The sequence below is a fragment of the Stegodyphus dumicola genome, chromosome 4 (genome assembly GCF_044657685.1).
Source record: "Stegodyphus dumicola isolate Sdum_Otavi_A_Nest chromosome 4, ASM4465768v1".
Classification (NCBI taxonomy): Eukaryota; Metazoa; Arthropoda; class Arachnida; order Araneae; family Eresidae; genus Stegodyphus; species Stegodyphus dumicola.
This window is the reverse complement of record NC_140771.1, coordinates 97,895,459-97,909,994: the sequence shown is the minus strand read 5'-3', so window position 1 is coordinate 97,909,994 and position 14,536 is coordinate 97,895,459. Positions and strand designations below refer to the sequence as shown.

Here is a 14,536-nt window from a genome sequence, read left to right as displayed (position 1 = left end):
ACATTTATACAGTTTTCTAGAAAAGGTTTAATTCTGTTAAAATATAGTTTCAAATTCAAATTCTTTATAAAAAAAGTATGTTGTACTTTTGGACACGAATTAATATTAATTCATATCCAAAAATTAATTGACAAAAATTAATTAATATTAATTCGAATTAATTAATTTTTGTCACAGGTGAGATTTTAACGTTCTTCGTAAATAAATATCGAATAAAGGTATTTTCTTATTACTATTTTTATATTGTTATCGCCTAAATAATTATGTATTCATACCATAATTATATGTCCATAATCTTTCAAGGCCCATCAGCATGTGAGCAGTAAAACTGTTGAACTTGGTAGTTCTAATATGGGTTCGATTCCAGGCGAACGGGGTGGCTGCATGGGCATTTTCGTGGTTTTCTCCATGTGTAACGTATATATGAACCAGTGTACCTTAAAAATTTCTCCACGGAGACATCCCTTCCCTTAGGCAGATAGCTGTAGTGTGCTTTGCCATAAATCAACTAAACCATAATCAATTAATCTCTCAAATACTTTTGCATGGCTCTTTTTCGTGGTTTTCTAACGTGTAACGTGAACACAAGTCTGTTTCCCTTAAAAACTCAGCGACAAGACATCCCTCTCTTAGGCAGATAGCCCCTGTGTACTTTGTCATATTCAAATAACATAAATTAAGAAATAATTTTCTCTAACTAAATCTCTGAATTAACAAATTGGTTTATTTTTACCCAATTTAAATATGTTACTCATAAAAACCCAGACATAAAAGTAAACTAATGTAATACATAAAAAATATGCCGATTGTAACATTATAATAATTACAAGTCATCTTTTAAAACTCTGTTATATCTAACTAGAACCTGGTTTAAGAGAGATATAAATGAATGGCATCATTTGTAATATACTAACGGATACCACGTATGGAAGTAACTAATGAATGTGTAAAATGCATTTTGAGAAACAGCACAGCACGATGCAAGTTTCTGCAATGAAATGTGTAAAATAAGCTCCTTTTTTACATTACCTTCTAATATTAAAAGCAACAGAATATATAAATGTTTCTCTTGTTTCTTATTAAAATTTACTAAACTGGTAATTTTTATTTATTTATTTATCTCTCTCTTTACACACCGTATATGGTATATATATATATATATACACATACCTTTTCTGACGAATATATATATATATATACATACCTTTCACACTAGTATACAGAGAAATCAGGATATACGAAATTATCAGGCAAAAATAAAATGTAAAGGAGGACTAAAATATGATGAATTCTAATGGAATATGTGTGCAGATGTGATTCATTGGGGTGGTATGATGCGCTGTTGAACGGTAAGTAAAAGTGTTCTGATAGCGTAAATCTTAGTTCCCTATTCGGAGTTCAAGCGGTATGTATAGCTACTCAAACGCGGAGCTTGCCGGTATGTATTTTACGTACGGTAACCATTTAGTGTTCGGGGATAATCATTTCCACGTACAAAACTCTTGATACTCTCTGGCCTATATTCTAAATTCTAATTGTTATATGATTTGCATAATATTTAAATTTTTGGCGCAAAAAGACATTCAGGCGTATAAAATATTACTACAATATTATACAGATTAATTAATATGTAATTTATTAAATTTTGAAAGCTAAGGTTACTTTTCAGGAAATAAATTAACCAAGCAAATTTGGTTTAGATTAATTTGAACCCTAAACTTACCAAACTAATTAGAAAAAATTAGAGACTTTCCGAAAGGTATTAGGTAAAGAATTATTAGCTTGTATAAAAATCACTATCGTAAAGCAAGAAACAACAAAGATGGAAGTATCTCATGCAAGTGCTCTGTGCCTTCCTGTAAAGGACTTTTAAAAGATATGATTGGAGCCTTTTGGGTTGTAACAGAACATTATCATTCCTTCCGTATGTAAACTCATTGACTATTTTTGTAAAGAACAGGAAATGACAGAAATTCACGTGAGTCAACGAGAGGCGAGTGTGCGTAATTTAAACGCAAGCAATGTTAAATATGTACAAACGAATCGATGCATGAAACCACTTATGAAAATGTGGTGGAGAATTATGAAAATATGGAATATGTTTCTTCGAGGCATTTCTTATACTCTGGAAATACGAGTGTCAATAAACACTGATTTTTGTTTTCTCCGGTTCAGAATACTTTTATTTATTTTCAGATACTAAATCTGGATGTTAATTTTGTTGAATGAAATAAAAAGTCGATATTCGCATAAAAAGGGTTTAGAATTAAAACTAGAATTAAGATACTTATATATTTGGGCTATTTTTGTCATGGATTATTTTGGCATGAGCTATTTTGTCCTAAGCTATTTTGGCAGTTTCCGTCAGAAATATAAATAGGCACCTTCATAGCATTTTTATCAAAAAAAGGTAAAAATTTGACCGTGAATGTTCACAATGTCCTTAATGCAAAAGTCCATTTATGAACTATCCATAACATTTCTGGAAATTATTTAACCGGTGCTGAACTTCAGATCTATAGTATCAAAGCAGCCGTGTACAAACGTGATCATAATTAAGCGGCGCCTACTGTACATACATAGGAAAGGCAAACCGGAGATGTAACACTACATTTCCAAATTTCAAATTACTTTTAGCTTAATTGCTTCAAATATTGAAAAAAGTTTCCTTAAAAAAATTTTTTGTGAACTTAGAAACACATTCGCTCACAAACATCTAGTTCTATCAAAGAATTTCTCGAATGCGAAGCATTTAATATAGTTTCATAAATAAGCTAAATACACTTTTTAGCAAACGCTCTCATTGAATAATTTAAATATAAAAATTAAGAAAAATACTGCATTTTCTTTTGAGCGTAAAGAATATGCAGGTACAGGTCGAAGCAAGGCCAGCACCTGTGCATCCATTTATGCATATTACGGTCGTCGGAACCAGCTAACTATTAAGCTTTCTGCCCCGAATGAAATTCCGAGAAATAACACCTCAAAGGTAGTCTGAGGGTCCTGCTCCCCTACCAGCAACTTTTCGAGAAAATTTCGGCTTATCGTGGATTTTAAATGACACTATGCGCTTATAAACATCCACGTCTTCTCCAGGATTTGAACCCGGGCCTTTCGGTATGCCAGTTAGCGTCACTAGCTACTATCCCTTCCGGGCGGCAAAAAGGATAATCAAAAGAAACAGTTAAATTATAAAAATGTATACCTAAAATAAAACCAGATCAAAGAGCAAAAAATATATGTCCAGTAATGACCGCTGCACGAGGCCACAGCTTTGTTTACGATATGTAAATGCAGTTAGGAGTATCTAATTCATCAAAAATGACAAAAGTTAGAAACTGCAATCAAAATAGATCGAAAACCGTAAAACGGAGACAAGCATACATGCTGAACTAGTCTTAAGCAAATGGTGGATTGTGAAATGTATGAGAAACCATAAAAATCCTTGTTTAGAGGAAAAAATTTTTAAATAAGTGGTACACAAGTTAATTGAAATAAGTTTTTAAAATAAGCCTGCCAGAAAGAAATGCCAGCCCGTCTTATAAAAAGGCCGAAAGATAATAGGACATGGCTGATTGGTACAAAGTAAAAACTAACCTTTCAAGAGAATAACGGATCGCCATTCATTTTGAGTGCATCCTTACCACTCTGCGTTTACAAACATCTACACTTTCTTCGAGATCCGTACCCATGTCCATCAATGGGACAGTAAACATCACTAACCACTATCCCGTATGAACGGCATAAAAAATAAATATATCGAGCATTCTTGTTAAATAGATTTCCTAAGAATTTGCAAAACTATTTGAACTATCAAGAGTTTCTATTGTTAAGAGACATAACTGAACCTTTATGAAATGAGTTTCTATTGTTAAGAGATATAACTGAACCTTTATGAAATGAGTTTCTATTGTTAAGAGATATAACTGAACCTTTATGAAATAAGTTTCTATTGTTAAGAGATATAACTGAACCTTTATGAAATAAGTTTCTATTGTTAAGAGATATAACTGAACCTTTATGAAATGAGTTTCTATTGTTAAAGAGATATAACTGAACCTTTATGAAATGAGTTTCTATTGTTAAGAGATATAACTGAACCTTTATGAAATGAAGTTCCAAAACTGTTGAGAAAATTTTGGATTATCTTATTAACTGTTATTATTTTTTATTATTAACCAAAGTAGATTTCTTATTATATGCTGTAGGCAGTAGGAATGAAACAGATTCGATGATTTCATCGGTTTTGCTTACAGTTTTCCTACTGAAAAGGAATAGAAGTAATTTAATAAAGAAGGTAGTTTTTTATTATATACGTATGTAATATTATCAAATAAAAGATTTACTTACAGATATCCAACCGCTTAAGCATCCAAAATAATTTTATTATCTTCACAGAATTTGTTACTTCTTTTTACGTTTCAAAAGTACAATGATGAATGTGATTATAGTAAAGATTGTGCTTTCATTGCGTATATTAACATAATAATTAATGTCTTGTTCTTTTGTATTTCTTCACCTCTCACTGAAAATTTTCATACAGCAGGTTAGATAATGGATAAATAACGCTAAAACAGAAAAACAATTATCAATGAAATGCTCTGACGTTTGCACTTTGCTTTTGTAGAAAGAGTTTGCGATATCAAAATTCATAGAATTACAAACTACATTCATATATAAATGCAAATAGTGTGTAGTTCACAAGTTTAGTATCTCAAGTCATATATTTTTCGAATGTAAAAAGTTCTGAGTGTGTTTTTAAATCACGATTGATGGGAAATTCGTGTTCGTAGGCCTCTAAATGAACTATTTATGAAATTTAGAAAAACTTTTAATATCAAAATGCACTGCTTTTTATTCAGTATGCTTTCCATCAGCGCATCACAACACACATACATACCTAGAAACATAGGATAATAATTGTAATATATAAAATACAGTACAAGGATAACATTCATAATACTTGTATTATCAAGAATAATACTGCTATAACAAAGAAATTAGTAAAATTAAGAAAAAATAATACAAGTTAAAGACTAAGAACAATGGAGCAAATAAAATGCATTGTTTTAAATATTCAAAAGGTACTACTTAATGTTACAAAATAATCTAGCATAAACTTCACAGAGAGTAATATTTAACCAAACAATCATACTGATAATCTGATAGAAAGCATACAAATATTGCAGATCTGTTTTCAGCTAAAAGTAAATAGATAAAGTTAAAAAAAAAAAAAAAATTGAAAAAGCTTAGTTTAAGAATTAATGCCCCAAAATTCAAGATATGTAGGATGTTAAAAATGTTATATTAAGAATAATATTTATTTCCTCAGGACCGGAACTTTGCGTAGCGGAAACAAATTATCAGCAGTTAAACATCAAGGGCAAAAATAGGCCGAATAGGCTAGCCTAAGAAATGCTGTTAATGTAGTATGTGTTCACGTTCAACTACTGAAGGAAAACAAGAACCAACTGCACCTGGATTTTTTAAAAATTATTTGATTATGGAGAAGCACACTAGCGCTATCTGACTATGAAAGGTATGCTTCATGAAGGAGTCCCAAGGCAAACTGGTTCGTGTCCATGTCAGTCAGCCTCTTCGTCAAGATTTGAAACAGATCAAACCATTAGTATCCATTGGACCATTGCTGGATCAAATGCGCTTGGAAAATCCTCATGAAAACTCTCTTCTAAGACCGTCGAGAGCTTTATTTTAACAAATAATGTAATAATGATGCTTAATGAAATGAACATAATAGGGCAATTTGTGCAACTAATTATGATTAATATGTTCGAAATGCTTAACAAAAGCAACATTTTTGACAATGAGCATTACTGGTGGGGAATAGAAATCAAAATTTATAATAATTAGTATATATTTAAATCATAATTCATAATAACTATACAATGCAACGAACTAGATTTTCGTGTGCTTGAAAAATAGCTCCCGAGTGTTATCGCAGATCTCAATAAAAACTGTCATGAGTGATACATTCCTGATATTCTTTATAAAAATTAATGTTTACTTTAAGAGTTATTGAAGTAATGCTTCATTTTAACAAAACGATTCTTCTAAATCCTTTCCTTTTCAGAAACATAATTACTGTTCAAAAGGTAAGATTTTGGCAGATTTGTTTGGGGTACATTTGATTTCTACAAGCAAGGACTACAGTAAGTTTCCCCATCATATTTTGAGGTGAGCGAAATGGAATAAAACAAACAAAAGCAGACAGCATTAAGAATGTTTTATTTTATTACATTTCTAGTGAAATTTGCAATTATATTACAACATAGCATTTTGTTCTTGCTAACATCCTTTTATGTTTCTTTTTTTTTTTTTTTTTTTTTTTTTTGAATTAAAAGAAAAAATTCCTTGTATGTCACAGAGTACACGAGGTTTAAAAACTGCAAGTAAAGAAAAAACATCAACTTTAAATAATAATTTGAATTTAACAAGCATTCTTTATTCGTAAAAACAAATTTAAAGAGAATTAAAAATTAAATTTAAATTATGAAATTTTAATTGTAAACAAACATGTAATTAATTATTGCTGCGAACTAATCTACAATATCATTTAAATTCCGAGAGCATATGTAAATAAGTGCAGGCATCAAAAATCCATGAATAAATATAATATTCCAAAAACATTTTTAATCCTAAAAAATTAAAAAAATGCATACGTGAATAATTGTTCAGCAGGGAGGAGACAGACTTATCAAGGGGAAGTTGATTCCAAACCTAACTCTTCAATTACTTAATTCGTGTTTCGTCATTCATGTAGGCAAGGGTAAAAGTAAATTCGAAACCAAAAGTAAAATCAAATGTTGTCAATTACTAAAAAGAAATTTAAACAAGTGAAATTTTGAGAAATTAGCAAGTAAATGACTAGAATTAAAATTAATTAAAGTCAATTAAGAATAGAAAACCAAAAGTTTTAGAAAACCAAAGTAATTTAGAAACTCTTGCCTACAGAAAACTTCCCCGACACGAATTATGCATGTAAATCAAAAATAAACTATATACATATAATTCAAATATATGTATCAACATAAATCAAATATATAATAACGATTTTATGTTTATAGTTATGAATTAGTTCCTGGTGAGTTAATAAGTGAATTCGATTTAATTTCAGTACCCACTTAATTTTGCACAAGTTGAGCATATTAACAATATAAAAATAGTTAAGGTTAGGCTTGAGTTCGGTTGTTTCTTTTTTGTTTTTTAAGTCTGGAATTTTTTTTAGTAGTAGTTTCTGTCAGGATTCCTTTTTCTGCAGAAAAGGTTGGGTACCTGTGCCTTTTCATAGCCTGCATATATCTATTAACATGAACTATTAATTTCACTCTTGATATGTAATAACACCGTAACATTAGAGCACAAGTATTAGAACTGTTTGAAGGCATTAAGACCTGAAGAGTTCAATTCTATGCCCACAGGGTTGTAAATGGCGCACAAGATTGTAAATCGACAAGTCTTAGTAAAGGAAAAAAAAAAAAAACACTTTTGATCGTAATGTTACCCTCCACTTTAATTTCAATAATACTTGTGCATTTTTTACTGAAGGAAATTAAGAAAAGTTCTTACCTAACCTTTATAGATTAAATTTTGTGCAAATACAGAATTATTAAATGTTTTGCTATGACAACTGCAATTTTTATCAACTACGAGTAAACAGTGAACAATGAAAAAAACACAGGATTTTAACGTTTCAGAAAAGTTTTATCATCTTTTATTTCACCTTTTCATCTTTCTGAATCAGCCTGTTATCATCGACATAAAGGCTAATTTTTTATGTATAATAGAAAAGCAGCAGCAAACCATACAGACAGACAGAGAAAGTATGAGATGAAATTGTTTATTGAGCACTGTTTAAGCCTTTTTATTTTTGAGATTTTCGGTATCTAATATATGATCATTCAAGCTCTATGATATGCCAACAATCTAATCGAGATTCGTCTTAAGAAATTAGCCTCACAAAATTGGCCGGGTTGGACAATTAATTTAACTCTTTGTAATCCAGACCCTTCGCTAACCTGTATCCTCATAATACCGGACCGTCCGAAATAGTTTTCCAGTTTCACAGCAATTTCCTCCCCTCCTCGTCCATTAACGCGGAAAATAAATCTGAAGATTTCCAATGACATCCTTTGTACTTTCTAACGAAGATTCCGTTAGCCTTTGACCCCGTTCTTTATAAAACTATTCTGAACGTCAGACCAACAAGCCTTTCCGGCCTTGTTATGATCACGACTGAGATTTTGTTTATTTCCGTTATTTTTATAGGAAGGAATAAATTGTTTAAAAATAAATATAATCCTTAAATTTTTAAACTGCTCTTTTATTGCTGTTTAAAGCTTAAAAGCACAGTGTACCACAAAAGAATCGACAACGAAATGTCACGATCAACTAAAAGATAAGAAACCTCTTAAGACAAGCTGTCTGCAATAAACTATACAATGCATTTGAGGAAACTGCACCTGCTACTGCATACCATAGGGGGAGGAAAGAAAACAAGATTACAATCTCGAGCGGTTCTGGTTGTTTCAATGTAGGGCCGTGTGAGGCGGATTGGATGTGAGATGTTAATTCGCAACAAATCAGCTCTCAGGAAAGTATGACAAAAATCAGTTGCAGTTAAAACACAGCTAACATTTCCGGAAGTAGCACATCATAAAACGGTAGGAACGATTCAGTTTGTATCCTGCTGACCCAACATTCTTTTAAATGCGTTATATGTTAAATATCAAAGTACGTATCATATGTATGTAAGTCAAAATTATGAATAAATTATGTGTTAAATATCAATGTACAAATTATTATGAGTATATATGTTAAAATTTTGCTCAAATGATGCATCGCTCGAGAACTAAAAGAGCAACATGTGATAAGAAATGTAAAAAATTATTATAGTCTTGTATGCCCGTGTAGTATTTCTTTTGCGAAAAGAACCGTCTGAATGATTTCAAATACAACCTCAAGTCGGACAGCATTTCGGGGAGTTGGGTCTCTATTATATTTTATGAAATTCGTTATACATGTTTGGATCCTTATTCTTGCTACCGTTATATATGTTTGGATCCTTATTCCTTATATTTGCTATTTAAGAAATCACATTACATTTGCTAACTTTCTGAAATTTCTTGCTTTTAAAACATTCAAACCAACTTTTAAATTAATTGAAACATTAAAGATATTTAAAAAACCATATTTAAACTGATTAAAGATATCTAGAAAACTATATAGGAACTGTCAATTTTAAACCGACTAGGATGTTCTAACCACTAAACCACAATTATGTTTGGATGAAATCAACATTGCTATAAGGAAGTACATATCTGCCAAAGGTACTGATATCTCAATATGTACTGAAAGATAGTAAGTGGTCTTCCAAGTACTCCAAGTTACAAGCAGTCCATGAAGCATTCCAAGAAACTAAGGCAAAAGAGAAAATTTGAAACTTAATAGATCACTATTAGATTTGCCGCATGACTTAACCCACTGTTCCTCAAAACTCAGTCGTGACCTTCACAGCCTAAAGGCAAGAAACGAAAAATAAGAAAGAAAGAACATCAAAACTGAAACAAAATTGGAGTCCTTACGAACAGGCTTTCGGGTCAGGAAAGATAGAGACAAGCAGGCTCTAACCATGCGGAAACTTTCCCGATAGCGAAGCATGTCTCTAGCAAAATAGCAGTCAGTCTTCTTCCAAAGCCAGAAAAAGGTACGCAACACAACGGTAAAGATTTTAGTGCAGGGTGAATACCGGCTTCTCTTCCAAACACGGAACACAATGTGAGTATGCATTCTTATTGGAAGTCTTAGTAAACATATGCTTGGATTTAAGACTTACTGACCAGATTCTCATTATTTCGTCTTGTTTTGTTAGAATGCTTGCGAATTGTTAGAAATTTAGTAAAAATTCTGCTAAACAGAAAACTTGGAATAACAAAATTTTCTTTTGGTAGGGACTTGATAGTTAAACTTGATTGTATCGATATAATATACTCGAAAATTTTCGATTATTATTTTATAATTTTATGCGGAATATAAATACATTAAAAATGTTCATTGATTAAGTCATGCATAAATTGCATTGCATTGTTTGCAAAATGATCAATATGAACAGTTTCACTGCGTCCAACAAGGAAGCATGCACTAATGACTAATTAAATAATTATTGATGATTTTCTTTATTTGCTAATCAAGATCAAAGCAGGAAAACATTCGAGAGTTTATGTAAACAGCTTAAATTATGTAATGTTGAATCATAACACAATTTATTACAAAATTAGAAATGAAGTTGGCAAAATAAATCTTTAGTTATATCTTCTGTCTATAATATTTTAATTTCCTGAATACAAATTTGATTTTGAATCTTGGGACTGAAACTGTAAATAGAATTTCAAGAACTGCATAATATTGCTAAATTTTAAACTTGTAGTTTTAATTTGTTTAAATATCAAAATATGTTTCTAATAATTAAATAGGCATCGAAAAAATCACATTGTGCATTTTTCTGTTAAATAATTTGCTTGTGGATGGATAAATTAATCGGTCCACCTGCTTCTGAAACTGAGAGTTTGCTTGTCTGTTGAAATGCACTGGACATTTCAATTAAATCCAAAATACGGAATTTTGAATTTTAACAAATAATATGCTTTAAATGTTTATTTGTTAAACGTATATTAATTGTGTTGATAGAATATATATTTTTTGCAAAAATAACATATTTTAATTCTTTCCTAACCTCACATGTCCATAAATGGAAAATTATGTTGTTTTACGCCATTTGAGGATTTAACTAAACTGCTGTTCGAATCAAATTCTGATCCATGGCATTTTAAACAAATTTGTTATACCTTATATAAAATTAGACACGGAAAATTTACTTAAACTTAATTGAATTCACTACTTGTTAAAAAGATGGCAGATTTAGAATTTTATTTCATAAACAAAGAAACATATTTATACCTTGCTTGCGAAAACAATGAAGTAAATGATAAGGTTGCCTGTGAATCCTCTAACATGCAACGTAACACTGAAATGCATGTAATACAGCTTAAATTAAAAATATTTAAGTGTTAAATGGAAGCGAAGAAGAAACCGGAAAATTCTGTAGGTAAATGAACTGCAAAATATCTCCTAAAATTTCCATGTATGCTATTCTAGACATCTTATAACTTTCAAAAGGAATGATATTTTTTTCGGGAGATTAATTTTAACTCTTTGTGTTTCACAAGCGAGGCTTTCACAAGTAAATTATACCGCTAAGAATTTAAATAAACAACTCATTTGCGGTACAATAGCACCGCAAATGAGAAAAAAAAATACTTAAAAAATAAATAAAAGAAAAAAGTAAAATAAAATTAATAAAGAAAACCCAATAGATTTTTTGACTCCATACATTTTGGATAACTGACGTCTTCAAATTTCTGTTATATTACAAAATATTTATTTTATATATTTTATTTGGTGTTATTTACATTGATAAATCTTTAATTTTTTTCAGAAGATAACTTTTTAAAATTATATGCAGAGTCGAAATCTGCTATAACGATTTCGCTTAGAAAGAATGAACCTTTCGGTCCTTTCCAGTTTCATGTACATTTAATGTTAATCTATACTGTTATAGCGAATTTCCAAAGGTATACAAACCGTATATAGCAAACTATGTGGATTTCTGAAATTTGTAACAAACAATTACCAACCCTTAAAATCGTCCATGTGTAGGATATTGGGATCTACATTCATTATTTAAAGAAAACACCTTTACATTGCTTTTCTTTTACGTTAAACCTCACTTTTCTGTGTGCTCTAAACAAACATTATGCGAAACAGTGTGATACCCAATCTAGGAGAAGTAGAATACAATTAGCAAATCTTAGGATACCAGATGGTGCTTTTTAATATAGTATATGTTGTAGAGTCATTAGGTTAATTGGAAGCAGAAAAGATGAAAAATATGCAACTGCCTTCGCCGGGAATCGAACCACCGACCTCTGGAATACCGGCTCAGTGTGCTGACCACTACATCACGGAGGCACGTTAGGGAAGTGGGAGAAATACCTTATATACTTCCCTTTTTAAAGGGCGACTAGGGTTTTAGGGGACCTAGTAGCCAAATCCTGGGTGCGGAGAATCATCATCCACAACCTTCTTAGTTCGGGCGCCACTGTAGAGTCATTAGGTTAATTGGAAGCAGAAAAGATGAAAAATATGCAACCGCCTTCGCCGGGAATCGAACCACGGAACTCTGGAATACCAACTCAGTGTGCTGACCCCTACACCACGAAGGCACGCTAGGGAAGTGGGAGAAATACCTTATGTAACCATTAAACCAAATAACGTCGGTGTATTCTTTGATTACCTTCGACTGAGTTGTCAGGCAGGCTGAAACTATGAAGCAAATTTTTTTAATTTTCGGTATTCAAGGAAAAAGGAGGTAGCGGAACTTATGAGTTTGGATTGTACAGCTGATTCGGAACAGTAACCAATTAGGCAGTTAGGCAATCAATTTTTTATATTCTTAACTTTTATTTCTTATTTTTTAAATTTTAAGTACTATTCAAGTTCAATCCTCCGAATGAGGGTTTTTCATCCTTTTAGTTCATTTGAAAGACATAGGATATTCTTTAGAAAAGCTATATTTCCTTTGCAACCATACATACCTTAAGAACAAGTTAAATTCTCAAAATTTTTCTTTATTCGTTTTCATACATATAAAAAACTGCTTTTATATTTTTGAGAAATAATCTGCTTTTCTTATTGAACTGGATATAGCGAACCAAACTCCCAGTCCCTTAAACTTCGTTATATCGAAATCCGACAGTATATTCAATAAGAAGCAAATTTTTGATCTTTAAAGTAATCCTAAAAACTCAATTTCCTAATTTAAAGAACAGAAACCTGAGTTTTTGATTCGCTCTAAAAGTATCAAATTTCATGAAACTATCTCTAAATGTGTCATACTCTAGTAATAATAAGAACAGCAACACATACACTTTTTAATTTAGGTTGTTTCAAAAATAAGTAATAATTTATTCCTTCCGATAAAGAAATTGCTACAAAAATTGCGCTAAATTCCGGCTTTTTTATGAGAATGTTGTGTTAAAAGTATATTACAATTTTATTCACTAGATGGCACATTGGACTTTATTCACTAGATAGCTTGGAATTATGGGTCGCATTTTCATCACTCACTGTCACAGGGCACTATTATGCTAAAATACTACAATGTAGCATTTCTCATAACTTGGAATAAAGACATGCACTGGATTTTGTTACATTCATGCAGGATGAAACATCAATCAATATTTTGCTTCTCCTGTAAGTGTTTCTTCCTCTCAGTGTTTGGATAGATTCCAATGCTAAAATTATCATTTTCAGCAAACATAAATGATTATCTAGACCTGAAACCTCGTGAGTTTTATTGACGGTCAAAGATATCGCGAGTTTTAAGTCAGTGATATCAAATACTCACGAAGAAATACTGTTTAAGATACCTTCAATAGCGCTCAGTTGTGATGGTTGACAAATCCAACATTTATATTGAAATAATAGCAACTACGCGGCCAGCCTTCGTCTGGCTTTTAAATGTACCGGAAAAATGCCTAAAGGGAACCAAACGTTAAATTTAAATACTGCGCAGAATTTTACTCTGTAGAACAACTTTATAAAAAAAAACATAAACTTAAAAAAAAAGTATTACATGTAACAAAATTACAATGAAATAAGCAAATTCCTTAATACAAATATTAATTATCCTAATAAATAAATTAACCGACTTCCTGTTGCAAAAGTTTAAGAATTCAAATGGTATAAAGGAAGTTAAGAACATTGTTTCTTAAAACAATCATGCAAAACTTTTTATATAATTACAATTCTGTATAATTAAAACATAATATAAAAAATTACAATGAAATAAGCATTAATTCTCCTATTTTCAAGATAAAACAGTCAACAGTCCAGTATCCGAAGTAATGAATGAAAAACTGTTGCCAAAACCACATTTTTAAAAGAATGAAACTATCATCAGAAAGCAATAACCAATCAAAATTGTGTTTTGTGTATGACATAATTCAAAATACACAAACCTCTTTGCCATTAGCTAATAAAGAGAGAGAAGGAAAAAAAAGGAAATTCTTTCTGTTGTTACCTCGCGAGACACATGCGCGTCAGAATAAGAAGATTTTAAATTTTAAATCACCAGTTTTCTTCAATATATTGAGATAGAATATACTCTTCCATTAGATAGCTCTGAAGATCCCTTTGCAAATTTATGCCTGCACAAAACTACGAAGCTGCGAAGATAGAGAATGTATTTGGATCTTTTGTTTGAAAAGAATTAACATTTTTCTACAAATTCGTTCGATTCTGACTAAGAAATGTTAGCATCCTTTCCTCTGTCTGAGTATCTAATTTTCCCTTGTAACAGTTCGAGATTCAAATCCCGCGAACGAGCTGGCTGCATAGGCGCTTTCGTGTTTTTCCCCGTGTGTAACTTGCATACAAGTTAGTTTCCCTTAGAAAGTCC

General features: G+C 31.1%; 1 protein-coding gene across 1 annotated transcript in view; it reads left to right on the top strand.

The window, feature by feature from the left end:
* The first annotated feature begins 9,639 nt into the window (after positions 1-9,639).
* LOC118188136 (uncharacterized) overlaps positions 9,640-14,536 on the top strand; it is a 106,032-nt gene continuing 101,135 nt past the window's right edge. The window contains exon 1 of the mRNA XM_035358493.2: positions 9,640-9,795. The gene's annotated coding sequence lies outside the window, so the exon portion shown is untranslated. The remainder of the gene's footprint in view (positions 9,796-14,536) is intronic.